This window comes from Anopheles maculipalpis, chromosome 3RL (assembly GCF_943734695.1).
Source record: "Anopheles maculipalpis chromosome 3RL, idAnoMacuDA_375_x, whole genome shotgun sequence".
Taxonomy (NCBI): Eukaryota; Metazoa; Arthropoda; class Insecta; order Diptera; family Culicidae; genus Anopheles; species Anopheles maculipalpis.
In genome coordinates this window covers 84,280,449-84,294,450 of record NC_064872.1, presented here as the reverse complement: position 1 = coordinate 84,294,450, position 14,002 = coordinate 84,280,449, and the positions used below count along the sequence as shown (strand labels likewise).

General features: G+C 42.6%; 1 protein-coding gene across 1 annotated transcript in view; it reads left to right on the top strand.

The window, feature by feature from the left end:
* Positions 1-14,002, top strand: part of LOC126561486 (diacylglycerol kinase 1) — a 483,147-nt gene that overhangs the window by 153,307 nt on the left and 315,838 nt on the right. The window lies entirely within an intron of this gene.

Sequence of the window (14,002 nt, the reverse complement as noted above, 5' to 3'; positions counted from 1 at the left end):
CCAGCGGACAAGTTTATGCTTTCGGTTGTGGCGAGAGTTCTTCCGCTCGCACAGCGTTCCAATGTTGTCCATGTCTTGAGCTTTCCTTATCGTGCATCCCCTCGGCTGATGGTTAGCAAACGCATTATGCGCCACGGGTGAAAGAACGAACGAGAAAGTACGGGAAGGAAGCGCGTGAGGCAAGGAAGGGTAGGGATGGGGCAGAGTAACAAGAAACCATCAACGGCATACTGGAGGACTGCGTCCAGAAGCGTCCGGTAAGAATGTTCAGGATGCAAGCAAAAGGAACGAGCCGCAATTTCGCAAAAAAAGCTACACCGATTCGATCTTGTTTCGAATGATTTTGTTGTGTCGTTTGGTGTGTGTCTTGCGTTTTTCCTTGTGCCGTTGTGTAAGTCAGTGTGTCCACTGGTTAAGGAACGCAACCGCAGCACAATCATAAATTAGCAATTGGAAATGCTTACTGCGCGTGGAAAATCTTGTTCGATGCATCTCGTTACGTGCTGAACCTGCGACAGATGGGCCGGAGTGGATGATCGAGCAAGGGGTAGCCAGAGAATGGAAATGATTCCTCCTGCTGGTTTTGCATGCTGCTTGTGTGAGAACATCGATTGATCATAACTCACAATGAGCGTTGGGAAATGTGATAGAAGCAGCTGGAATGATCGGTACATGATCACCCGGCATTATGTGGAAGATCAAGCGTAAAATTAAGCTTAAGTGAATACTCTACAGCAAATGGCGGTAGTTAGGCATTTCAAATAGAATTTATTATGAAGTTTACAGATGAGTATGAGTTTTTCTTTGCGTAAAAGGGAAACTTATTCTGAATCATTGCTCAGACACTGGTACAATTTTTAAGAACTTTTTTCTTTTCAGCTCAACAACTCGTTCGATAATTGCTCTTACTAATAAATATAAACTTTAATTAAATAATTGGAATAAATGCCCCATGGTTTAAGCGTATTATTTTGCAGAATATTGTGAAATCATTCGAATCAGTTTTTAGGTTGCTCGCTTAAACTAGGAAGAATGATTTTCCATACTAAATTAAATGGCCATTGCGAAAATTATTATTTTTTTCTGAGCTTTTGTAACAACGTTCGATTATTTGCTACTGAGCTTTAAGCAAGTAGTTTCTATAAAATTTAAGATTACTTAAACTTATGTTACATTTGATTAAGAATATGTAAAAATAAATATTATTCATACATTATTGAAAAAGAACAAAACTTAAGCGGTTTGTTCTTCTATAACAGAATTTTATACACAATATTATAAAAGAGAGCCATGTTAAAAACATTATTTTTTTATTTTTTATTTAGAACTGCCTGGCCGTATTGCTGTTAAAAACATTTATTAGAAGTTTTAAATTCCAAAGTAGGTTTCCCAATATTCAACAACGAAAAATGAGATTGTTCAAATTTATCGGTAGTCGATACTCTTATTTGTCTAATCCATCTGGTTTAGCGCTCGAAATTAGCTTATAAATTTCCACACTGGCTCCACACAATAACTTACTAAACTTGAACTTTACTCAAACGACGTAAAAGAAGTAAATAAAAAAAAGTTATCCATGACATTGTTTCCACCTTTCATTTATTGTAGAAAATAAAACGATCTGTACGAATAAAGCCGGGAATTTGCACACGGAAAAAGAAGCATAGCACATTGGAGCATTTAAGCTTTCCCGGCCATCCCAAGCACAGCATTAAGAAAAGGAAATAAAGCAATAAAAGACATCCAGCATCTCCACTCCATTATACAACCGCTCTAATGCTAACGTCAAGTGCCAAAGCCTCTTTTTCCCCGCTAGTAAAGTCATTTTCTGAGGGGGGTATCAATCAACATTTACGAGGGCACAAACATAGACACTCACACACTCATTTTGGGCTTGAAGTTGATTTCGTATGTTTGTTGTTTGCGATCATGCGACGCAGATTGTTGTGTTTTTTTTTCGGGACTTGCCAAATGGGGTGGCGTCTTATAACGGTGGCGTTTGTAAAGCGAACGCAGCCCGTGTCGGGCTGGCAGGAGGCCTCGAGAGAAATCTCTCACTTCCTGGTACAACTGTGTGCTGGTAGAACAGTGTTTTCTCCATCATGGGGGATTGGGCGCTGGACACAAATGTTTGGGACAACAAGCATAGAACGACGCGCTTCGTGGGCAATGAGCAAAACGCTGTGGATGCCCCATCGAGATCGAGCTTGATCTGCCGTTATATCTGCCACTTTCTTGAATTGAAGATCGGTCGTATCGACCGTGTCGCAGCCAAATTAGTTCAACTCTCTGAACCTCTGAAGCTCGACGCACGGAGACCGGGAGGAACTGAGGTTCGACGAGACGAAAAACCGGGCGCCCTGTGACCGGGCAGCCCTGTGGTATTGGTTGCGGGAATAAATTATCCCTTCCGCTCTCACACCGATCAGTCCACCGATCGGAGTTGGTCAACGTGCGACGGTTAACGGGACTTCATGATCAATAAAATTTCTTACGTCCCGTGGTGTGCCTAGCATAGCACGCGGCAATTCTGTGGCTGCGGTTGGCCCTCTCTGTTGCCGCGCAGTCCCTTTTCTATGCACCTCTAGCACCTTATTCGGACGATCCTCGGATGATGCTATTTTTAGGCTCACTTTGCTCACGCATAAACACGCATAGATCACGCCGGTGTTGCCTCCAACGCGGATCGGTCAGTGGCCTATTAAGCCCTTAATAACTACGGTGTGGGGAGGCTCTGGGTGTGTGGAATTTTTTTGGTATGGGGAATTTCCAACATTTTGTCTTTCCAGGTCCTAAAACCACCAACACGTCCTATCAGCTGCACTTCGGCTTGCCATTAGAGAAAAGGCGATTAGAAGTCAAAGAACACACAACCCCTCGAACGACCGCTCGGCAAAGAACTGTTACCGCTGTAAAAGAGCATACGGACGCACGCAAGCTGGAAGACTGGAGCGATAAAATGTAATGGAGCCATTTTCTGAGACTGGGATTTGACTGATTCCCTGGTGACATTCTCCGGTTGCAGGCGATCGTCGTCGTCCCTGTCGCCGACGTCGATGTTTGCGCGGTCCGTCTCACATTAGAATCGGAGCTGCTGCGGTTAACGATGCAAACGACGCGGCGCAGGCATAAATAATCTCGACGGGGCGGCCGCTGACCCCTTATGATCATCACCCTGCTCTATATCGTCCGCTCCTTCCTCCTGCTTCCTTCAGAAGCCCTGTGAGCGCAGCGGAAGGTTGTGTTCGATCTGCACCTCCGAACGGAACACGTACGATAAAATGTGTTTTTATTTTTATCGGTCCAACCTGGCCGCTTTCTTCAGGGGAGAAGGTGGCGGCACTGGCGGTTAATTTATGCTGCGCTTCGGTGGATACGAGAGAAAAAAACTAAAAGAAAACAGGTTCATCCTGAGGGAGGGCCCTTTTCGTTTGGCCCTATCGAGAATATTATGTGCGTTTTTGTTTCTTCTTTCTTTTATTTTCTACTGGGAGTGCATTGATTCAATGCTTCATGTGTGTATTTTTTTCTTTATTCGAAGAATTTTTTGTTTTCAAAATGTACGCCCAAGAAGCTTCCGCAGAAGCGCTATCACGGCAGCCAAACCGGGTCCATACACACCATCTCCTTCACCCCGGCATGCATGTTATTATGCAATTTTGGTGTGTGTGCATCTGCAATGAGTGAAGATGCGATGATGCGGCAGGTTTTTATTTACCTCCCCCATCTGCTTCTCTCGTTCGTGCCAGTTCCAAGCCCATCGTTTGCCATCGTTCTTGTGTTGCGTCCCCGTTCATTGCAGACGACGACAGCTCGGTTATTATCGGTCGGTTTTATTGCTATTTTCATTGCAATTGTTAGTGCCAGTGCTTGAGATGCCTTTTTGTTTGTGGGGAAGTTTTCCACTCCTTTTCTCCCTTTTCTCCTCTCAAATGTACACAGTTCTTTGCAAAACAAAACGAAAAAAAAAACACACACACACAGGAGAGAAAAGTACTTTCGTGCGCTTTTGCACCGTGACAGGTTGCGATCGTGTGATCGTGAGGGAGACGAACATGAAAGCAAAGGGTGCAAGAGGTAAACAGAGGAATCCTGTTTGGACGGACATCCCGGGATGAGGGTCTGGAATGGCTGATGCTAAAAATAATACCCAGCGTTTGAATGGTGCCACTTATGGCATGCTGATGGCGCTTGATGATAAGGCGAGCAAAAAACGGTTCATCCGTCCATCATCGTTGCTGGGTGGGTACGTCCTGCAGAACTTAATAGCTCACTGCTGGTCACAGTGTAAGTTCCTACCCGTTCGTTCCCTTTTTCAATTTGAAACACCTTAAAAATTAATAAAAATAAATTTAAAAATAAATCTCATGTCATTTTCAATACTGTACGGAAAAGACTTCAACGCAACCGCAAGCGAGGAACCCCACCCGGTAACGTGTTTGAAGGACATAATCCAATCATTCAAACAAAACACAACAATCCAATAAGGAAGGAAACAACTTTAGCACACATTTAGCACAAAACAAGAACCCAAATTCCCGGTTTAAAAACACCAAATTCCTCCTGCCGAACATCACATTGACATGAACTGCATGTGACGGGTGAAATTAGCCTTAAACGATCGCGAGTTCGGCTTTCCTTTACCGTGTTTTATTTTTTGCGCCACAACCAACTCATATACATCGATCATAAAAAAAAACCTGGCAAACAGGGTCACCTACGGGTGGCTCCTAATCCCGATCCCAAATGCCCCGGTGCTATTGGCGTAAACAACCAATTTCTAACCGTTCCCTCAAGGGAAAAAGTTGACGGATGGCTTTCGTTCGTTCGCCCGTTTCGACTGATAGCTGTCAGCTCTCGGAACCTGGAACTTCAAGGGACGAATAGCAGTGAACAAAAATCCCCGGGAAGAGTTTTACTACCGAAGTGTACACTCCAATCCCGGGGTGTGTGTAGATCTCGAAAAATTCTCGTTTTATGTTTTTGTTTCTTTCCGTTCAGCTTCAGATGAGATTGTTCCGATGGACGCTTTGGGATAGGAAAGGGATCTAGGTCAAATTGCGGCCAAATCATCGAAACCCCCAGTGCTGTAAAACCATAAAAGGAAAGTGTGATTGTGTGTGACGCGAAATTCAACGATCGCGTAGCGAAAGCAAATTTTGTCTCGAAACACGAGATAAAATAAATACTTCGTCCGAACTGACGTCTGGCGTCTTTCTCCTTCAAATTGCTTTATTTGCACCCACTCGCGGAAGGGTTTTTGGTACGGTGCTGGGTTCAAGCACACCGGATGTTACTTTTACTCAATCTGTTACAGGGGTTGGGAGATATTGTGTGCGTACCGTGTTAACACACTCGATGATGACAATCAGAGTAGCAATAGGAAGGAATAAAAGGTTATGCTTGAGAGTTGTGTTTGCTGGTGAGCGATGAGTACATGTACGACGGCTAGTGTTGTGATCAAAGCTGCAGTAAAGCAAAAAGTGTGTATGACCTTGGCAGTACTAATGTTGTAGAGTTAGACAGCAGTGTCCTTTTTACCCTTAATTATAAAGGGTCAGCTTTGAACACCTTCCCATTCGCACACATATACTTCACTTGATTAATTGAACTCGGTCAATCGTATTCCAATTCCTTAGGAATGTGCTCGGGCTTCTCTTCCGTAAAGTCTATTTTCGCCACCAGCTTTTGCACCAAGGCACAAAGGAAAGCAAACGGATGGATCTTCCTGCGCGATTGCTCCGAAACCAGCCACAGCATAATGCGTCATTGTGTGCACACACTCACATAGCACCAACTCCCCGGGCACGGGTCGATCGCATTGAAATTGCATCCAATTTCATGTTTCTTGTCGCTTTTTTTGTGCCCCGCTTAATTCACGCTTTCCTGCATCGGACGTCGTACGACGGCTGGAAAGCCTACGCGCCATGTATGACGAGCCACCGATCACACAGTGCGTCTCCCGGATCGTGGTAGCACCGCGGTACGTGGAGCACATAATAAACGAGCCCCGGGACTGATTGAGAATTCAGCGTGCCCGTCCCGGGTTCAACAAAACGGGCGCGAGTGAAAAGCGAAAGACATTCTTTAATGCATCGCAATTTAGCGAACGATAATCTTGGGCAGACTATCGGACGTGCGCGGCAAAAGGCTCCAGAATCATGCTGGTTCGCGTTCGCATGAGCCGACAGCACGCCTCCATGAAGCGACCAAAGGAGAAGCAGGAACAAACGATCGATTGGCAATTGTGTCCGCGCCAGGCTCACAGGTGTCATTCCGTTTGTACAAGAAGTGATTTTTTTGTTGTTGTTGTTGTTGTTGCGAACGCGCGATTCCTCTCGTTACATGCATTTCTTCGCTCGAGCTTAAAATGGTACCGTGGACTGGGCAGCCTAGGCAGCCCGGTTAAAGGTCATGATCAATCATGACCGGTGCTAGTGCTCGCTTCCAATCAGAGCGGTTTTGATGAGGCAGAATCGGGGTACGGCTAAGAATCGATCTAGCCTGGGGTACGAGGGACAGCACTGATAAATGAGGTGCGCTTTGTTGAGAGAAATTGAAATCGGTCCGTCAGACGGCGCGTTGGATATGCGCCGTTGTGGACCAGTTTCCCTCGGTGCAGATTGTGTTTGGCGGAAACCAGGAAAGAAAATCATGCCGTACAGCAGCACGGACGTGGGTTATAAATCAGAATGCAATTATTTATTCATTGTTTACTTATTTGTTGGGCCATCTCCGCTTAACGATTCAATTCGATCCAACTAGGAAGTGACGGAAAGCAAACGCGCGAGAGCGTAAGAATGTTTTGCGCTACTATAAAAGCTCTTTTAATTGTCCCCTAGGGTAGTAGTTATGTTGTTATGGGTTTTTGTTGGATAGAAATCAATTAAATGAAAGAATTGTTTTATAAATAAACTATTAATAGTTGAGGCAATATGTTTTACTGATTCTCTTTATTCACGTGACAAAGGAATGATTTTTACTGATGAAACTAAGCTAAGCAATGAATAGTAAAGAAGCTTTAGTTTTTAATTTACTTTCAGAAGAATCAAATTCATCTTTCTTAATTTTTAATTTGAAAATTCTCAATATAAATAAATAGCAACAATCTTTACAAAATAACAAAGAAAACAGGTTCTACATTGTAGTTCTATTTCAGCTTCCCTTCCCTTCCCTTGCTTAAGAATTTATAAATAAATTTTGGTACTTTAGAAGCAACAAATAAAAGTGATATTTTTTATTTATTAAAATGACTAGTTGTTTGAAAATTAAATTTTAAAATATTTTGCATTCAACAAACTTTGAGATCCACATAGAATCCAGCACAGATTGTTAGAGAAGATAATAAATTCAAAAACAATTTTATAAATCACTCATCGTTAGACTCCAAAAATGGGTTCCTCCACTATCGAAAGTACTACGCTGCTAATATATTTAATGAGAAGGAATTTAACGTTGTAAAAAAATTTTCTATTGAAATAATAGACTACTTAAATCATCATACCGCCTATAAATATAGATACACTAATTTCAGACGCCTTTTTAATGATTAAAAACTGACCATCAATTTTAATTTGCTCTTCCTGTACCTTTGTCTCCTGCTTTGCCTACAACAATCATGCACAATCAATCCAATACTTGCCCTTTCATTCTAACACTGGTATCATCCTGTAATTCATTAAAAGAAAAACCCTCCCCCCGATACCAGCCCGAACAGGTCTGGACGACGGCGATCGGAATATAACACCAAAAACTTACCACAAAGCCAACCGAAAGAACATCGGCCCGGTTGCGAGCATTGCTTGCTAATTAAGTTTATTTATGATGGAAAGCTGCACGCGCATATACAAGGGTTGAATGGTACGTGATTAAGAACGAATTTGCAAACTTGCGACCGAGAAGAATACCAAAATGTACACCTTTTTTTTGGGAGCGGGATGGTCGGAGGGTGTGTTCGGGCCAGGTACTTTAGTACGTCCGCCAGCTTAATCACACAGCTTGCGGTCGCGTAATTAATGCGCGAAAAGATGAAGATTTAAGCAAAACGTTTACGCACACACACACACCTTAAACGAAATTGCCTTCGGTGGAGTTGGATTATATTTCTTCTATTTAGAGAGAGAGGAAAAAAAAAAACGGAAAGAATAATCGAAAAAAGGGCACCACATAATACACACATACAGGTAAAACGGACAGATATATGACGATCAGATAGTGTACCGGGGGCGTGTATCAACGACGACACACTGCACAGATCAAGACACTACACGGAAGAAGGATTCTTCCGTGTAGTGTAGTGTTCCTTCTGTTCGCATTCGTTCGGAATAAGGGGGGTCAACAGCCGTATTGCGATGCCTTCCGGCGATTCCGGCGGTTCCCAATCGGAAAACGGCAAACGAGAAGGTGCAGAATTCGTAGACGAATCGTGTGAAATGTTACCACCACCTGGCCGGTGGCCACCGCATTTTTGCCCTTCCGCTTTGGATCGGATTTTGCTTTTGTAGCTTTTATAGGGCGAAACACTCCATGTTCGCATGTTGGTATTATAATTTACACGAGCCGTTTGCATAAATTAATTCCCGACTCCGTGTAAAATACGACCAACCTTACCAGAACCAGAATGTGTCTTGCTGTATGGCAATTCCTCGAAACGATCGGTTCACTGTGGTGCGAATGACCCAGCGGTGTGCTGGCAAGCCAATCTAGAGTGCTAGCATGTCATCATACAGTTGCGAAATATGCTATCCGGAGGAGAAATGTAACAGACTGTGAGGTGTGTGTGATCGTAGATTCTGGCCGAGAGAAGTATGTGAGCTATTAAAAGTCTTGATGTTGCGAATTTGCGCTGGACAGTTCTGCAAATTGTCTTCATCTCTATCACATCTCTATGGTATGTAGGTGTGAACATAGAAAAAAAGCTACTTCTAGTAGGTCTTCCACTAGAATCAGTCCAAGACTCAATCGTACTATAACTTAGCAAAGGAAAGAAAAAGAAAACAGTGTGAAAGTGTTTTAACCGTCCTCGCTCTGCTTCTAAAGAAAACCATGTTTGATACGATTCGATCGTGAGTTTCAGCATAGTAACGATCACGATTTTTCTTCAACAACATGCTTCGGACAGAATGATAGAAGAAATTACGGTCGAGCCACGTTCCACCGATACGAGTCGCAAGACAATAACCCACTTTCGTAGGAGAAAAATACTTTCAAATTGCACACAAAAAACACGATCCGTATCGTGTTGAAGTGATGGGTGGTAATGTATTAAATTTCCCCGATCCGCTCTTGATATGATGCGCTATTAGTTAGTCTCTGAACATGGTTAAATATTTTCATGAAGTTAATCTTTAAATAAAATCGATATTTCGGCTAAAAAGCACAAATGATGTGGAGTAAATATTAAGCAGTCATGCCCAACATGAATTGATCTAAATATATTCTATCCAAGAAATATAATACTTCGTCGTTAAATTGCTAAAATCGAAAGACTTTAGTCTGACTTTAGTAGAGTAGAGTTAAAAATTTAAAATACTAATTGAACTAGTGAAACCTTCAATAAAGTTTATCCCTCAAGTTCCACCACTAATGTTACAAGTGTGATTAAGTGCACAACTAACACACACCCAGTCTGTGTCGGAGCATGGAACGACACGACCACAACGAGAAATACACGACTTTGACTTTGACCGACTGAACGAAAGAAAGTGTGATTGAGTCGTGAGACATCAGACGAGAGCGACAAAAAACACAAACATCCCTTTCCCATCCACTTACCCCTCAACACCAGCTGGCCTAGTACCTGACCGATGATACGTACTTACTCCCTTCTTACTTCTAGCACCTTTCGCCGGCCACGCGTGTCACTCTACCCAGCCCGTCGTCACGTCACGAGGCAAATGAGGCTCGAACGGAGCGCGTTGATGGCGCCACATAATAAATTGTTTCGGCCACATGAGAAATATTCATTATCGACCACATGGGAGAAAAGTGCAGCATAAACGAACAGTAGAAAAAAGCATCATTCCCTAGCACACCAGGCAAATCCGGGGCGATCGATCTGATGGGGTTCTCTACGATCTTTTTGTAGGTTGCTGCTGCACACGGTGGATGATTATAATTATGCAACTTCTATGTTTAATCGCTTCAAACTGTCGCCCATTAGCCGGGGACGGATTGGCAGCACCAACAACAAAAAACGGGAACACTCAGCGGCCACAAATGCGGTCGTTGGGAAACTGGGAATGGAGACAGGAACGGCCAGTGAGCAGAGGAGGGGAAAATCTCCCACTGATGCCCCAAAATGAGGTCGTCGATGCACTTTTATTCTTGGGCAAACAAGTTTTCTGCACCGTACCGACCGACAGGCCCGGTCAAGCTAGGCCGAGCAAGATTGGTTTGATAGACAGTTTTGTTTTTGCCCAGTTGGCGAACCACCGGTAATCGCACGACGGCGAGGAAGTATGTTAACTATCTAAAGAATGAACCCGAACGGTTATGGGGCAGTTTGATTATAATTTTAGCCAATTACGTGACACCATTCCATCAAAGCGATGGGATGTAGTGGGTCAGTAAATCCTCAGATCCACCACAGACGATCTGTGGTGAGTGTGGTTAGTTAACTTATCTAGAATCTAATACCGAAATGTTAAGAGAAGGATTCAAAAAGTTGCATAGTGAGATTTAATTTAAAGCGCTTCAGCCGCATTACACACGTGGCTGTCAAATAATGAGGGAAATATTGAAGATGATGTGTGTTCCGACAAGGAATAAACGATTGGGTCCATCAAAAATTGTTACGGTCAAACTTACAGCAAAATTCACCAAAATAACTGATCATCTTGAGATAAACTTCCACTGCATTAAGGCACTCTCTATGCTCAATTATAAGTTTGTTGTTTGTCCACCATTCTCCGGTAGCATATGATCACAGAAAATTTATTCTGTTGGACATCGGCTGGATAGTGAAAGCTGGTGAGTCAATAGTTAATTAGGACACGGCAGGATCGGTGATAAAATCTAGAAAATGCTCACATCATACTAGAACTAGTATACAAATTAAAACACGTATGTATGATCACCTTAGAACAAAACAAAATGACTTGCACTTGAGTCGAAACGACTGCTCTGGGGAAAAAAAAGAAAAATTAATCTATTGTTCGTTATTTTCCCCCTTTGTTCACAAAATGTACACTGTTATCAGTTTTGGAAACACATTTATTTTCTGGTTTTTTGTTTTTGGTTTTTTTTTTGTTTGTTTTTGCAATAATAGCATATTCATTCCTTGCGGACAAAATATCATCGGTACGCCATTGAATCATTATTACTTTTGCGCTTGGTTTTGCGGTTTATTATGCTTTCGTTTTGCTGACGTTTTTTTTTTCATTAGCAAGGACTCAGCAAGTGTATTAAAGGATTAAAAAGAGGGAGACAGGAGGAAAGCTTGGGAGCAAAAATAGCATAAGGGAGAAGAAGGGCTCACAACACATTGGCTAGCATCATGTCTCACTTGTCTATTTTGTTTGCTTTGTGCTTCTAGTTTCATTGCTGTCGTTTGTGCACATCCCAAAGTATCGTTAAGGGAAGTTTAATGTTTCGACAATTAGACTTAGTTGTAGATCGAAAAATACGCTTGAGGATGGAAGAAACAGATCGGTTTATGGTTTAGGTAAATTTGTACAAAAAAACTATTGGAAACAACACAAAAACCTTAAGCAAACAAACGTTCTATTGGCTGTCTAGGTCTCAAAACAACGAATAATAGCTTTGCTGCGGCCACTCTTATCGGTTGAAGGGAAAATGGAAGGGACAAACAACATTCTATTCTTGACCGCCGGAAGTTTCCATAGCCTTTGTGCAGTATTTGAAGTGCTTTGTTTTTCCCTTCCTATTGATGGTACCCGGATGTACCCACGGAGTACGAAATGTCATTCTTTTAGAGCAGATAAGAGCAGCACTAACCGAAAAGCTAAAAGCAGGATAAAAACAAAGAAGGAATGCCACCGGAATGTAACACCGTACGGACGCATACCAGACACGCAATAAGACATGGCTGATGACGTGAATGAGGACGAGGATGGATTGTGCGTGAAGGATGTTGATGAATCGCTCTCGATTCGATTCGATGGCCTCCGTTCGGTTTATGTTTTGTGTATGGTATACGCGTTTACATGTAAATATAGATACGATACGATTAGGTAAGGGTTTTTTGATCGTCTTAAATTAAAGCGTTCTTTCGTTTAAGTTTAAATTGTTAAATGGATAAGGATAGCTAGTAGCGCTCTCTCAGCTATAGGACGCGGATGTGTATGGCGGGATGGAGGCTTACTGCACTCCATCCCCGCGGGCGGTGGTACACATCGGATAGTGAATATAGTAGCGCTTGCATCAGTGCAGACTAAAGGTTTTCCATCTGAAAGCAGGTAACGTGTGTAGTAGAATGAACATCTAAAGTAAGCCACTCCGTTGTTTGATTTGCAGTTTATAGAAAGCCAACGGGCGGGAGCATCTTAATAGTACATAGGTGCGAACGGAAACATTCGGAAGCAGAAGCGCAGATTATATTACTTTGGGTGGTTGGCAAGAAATGTTTGATGAGAAAGCTTAGTGTTCGGAAGTCTGGAGTGGACCGTGTTCGCCTGTAGTGGGGTTGTTCTAGAGGGAATCTCGATAAACTACTAATAATACAGGATTTTCTGTATATCACATGAAGCCATCAAAATGAGTAAATTCATTCCGCGCGGGTGGATTAGTACTATCTGCTTTGTTATGAGTTTTTCTTCACTTTACTTTGTACAACGTGTACACCGGTGTCGTTCGTTCTATGGACAGATTTCTAGGCTGCTTTTTTGGGGGCGGCGTTGATGTTGTTTGGTTAGCATAACGCTTCCGGAATGGATAATACTTTAATGGCTTTAAACAGAGGAACTCAACTATGTATATTGGGTCCATTTTTTTCTTTCTTTCTTTGCATGCATTCCCCGTTCCTCCCGTCCGTGGAGATTTGTTTCCTGTTTTGCTCTAGCCGAACTCGTTTGTTTGATAAATGCGATTAGATATGCGAATGTTAACGTACGCAAGCGAATTGTTCTTGTAAAACCTTGCTGCCTTTTTTCTCTCATCCAACATTACATTTTACATACACATACACACACTCACAATCAGGCTCAACGACGGGAGCAGCATCCTGAAGCATCTCACCAGACGGCTTAAAGGTTTTGGTTGCATTGGTTTCCGTTATAAGCAGGAATGTAATGATTTATGCTCTTCCATAGAGCTCCAGAACTCCTCCTGATTGCACTGAAGGGGAATATGGTTTATACAGAGCGGCCCTGTGTGGTGGAGGTGTGTGTATGTGTAGAAATATGCTTTAAGATAGTTGCTTCTTTCTTATATACTGGGAATAAATATCCGTTCCGTTTCCTATTCTGTGCTGCTCGCTTCTTGCATTCGACTACCGGAAAAAGGCATGGTTACATGGTTAGTTGTCAATATAGTAGCATCATTCACCGCTAAATGTACCTGCATTATCCGCCGATACATTCAGTCCACACCGCCAAGATAACCCCATTACATTACCACCAACAGCTAAATACGATTAACGTCTTTTTGTTTTTCTTCCCTCCCTTAACGTCATTTATTTCTGCCGTCCGTACCTACATTGATGCGCTTTACCGAAAACGAAGGAACTCAGCTCGATTAATGGCCGATCGAATGATTGGCCGGGTTGGAAAGCATCATAATATTGTTTGATTATTCTCTATGCTGGCTTTCTTTCTTCTATCACACTAGCAGTTCGGTTGGATTTTTGATTAACTTATTCAGAATGCACATGGACGAGCCGCACGTGGATCGTGGTCCATCCATGCTCTGCAGAATGTATCAAAAATATGTTCGAGGCATTTCACACTATCTCCGGCACGGTATTTGTAATTTAATTTACAGAAAGCATAATAAATGCTACGTGTTTTTGTGCTTCAGTTCTATCCAATGTAAGCCTTTACGA